The 888-nt window shown below is 39.8% G+C and overlaps 1 protein-coding gene across 3 annotated transcripts in view; it reads right to left on the reverse strand.

Moving 5' to 3' along the window:
• Positions 1-888, reverse strand: part of LOC123961384 (unconventional myosin-IXAa-like) — a 153,894-nt gene that overhangs the window by 121,311 nt on the left and 31,695 nt on the right. The window lies entirely within an intron of this gene.

Raw genomic sequence — 888 nt, forward strand, 5'->3', positions numbered from 1 at the left:
TGGAATGCAGGCGTGGATTTTCATGAGCAACAGTCACTGATGATTTCACAAATGTTCTCTCTCACTCACTCACTCACTCACTCACTCACTCACGGAGCCACATACTCTGTGTCTCTGTGTGTGTGTGTGTGTGTGTGTGTGTGTGTGTGTGTGTGTGTGTGTGTGTGTGTGTGTGTGTGTGTGTGTGTGTCTGTGTGTGTGTGTGAGTGTGAGTGTGTGAGTGTGTGTGCGCGCGTGTGTGCATGCATGTGTGTACTCATGTGATAATCCAAGGGCTCTAGCCGTGTGCCAAGATTAACAGCTGCCACCTTCTACACAAAAGTGGCTGTAATGAGAGCACAATGGTGTAATTCACCACTTCCCTGTTGATAGTGAACACAGCACTCCATTCTCCCTCTCTCTTTTCTCTCACACACACACACAGTTTCACAGACTACAAAGCTTCAAAAATGATGTTGAAAAAAAAAAAAAGATAATCTGTTAATAATTGTTAAATATGCTGATCATTATAGGACCGAGATGAAGCACTCTATCAAATTATTGTGATAACTACTGTATATGATACTGATTTGCTTTTATTTTAAATGACAATATCAAATTTCAATATAAGTAACTATTTTACAAGCTTTACAAAGAGTGACAGTTTTGTTTAGACGGAATCAGCATGGAAATATAAAACGCCAATACCAGACTATATGCATTTCAAGCTTTCAGATAAATCAATATCACTGTATATGAAGTATTAAATGTACAGTAGGTCAAAACTAAGACCACCACCGTGAAGGTCTGATCCCTGTCAATCGCCCTCTCACCCTCTGTTGTACAACTCCTGTCAATAATCTTACTTTTCTGAGTCAGTGCACTTCATGTCATCCTATTTTCTTGTTT

The sequence above is a fragment of the Micropterus dolomieu genome, linkage group LG22 (assembly GCF_021292245.1).
Source record: "Micropterus dolomieu isolate WLL.071019.BEF.003 ecotype Adirondacks linkage group LG22, ASM2129224v1, whole genome shotgun sequence".
In the NCBI taxonomy this organism is placed as follows: Eukaryota; Metazoa; Chordata; class Actinopteri; order Centrarchiformes; family Centrarchidae; genus Micropterus; species Micropterus dolomieu.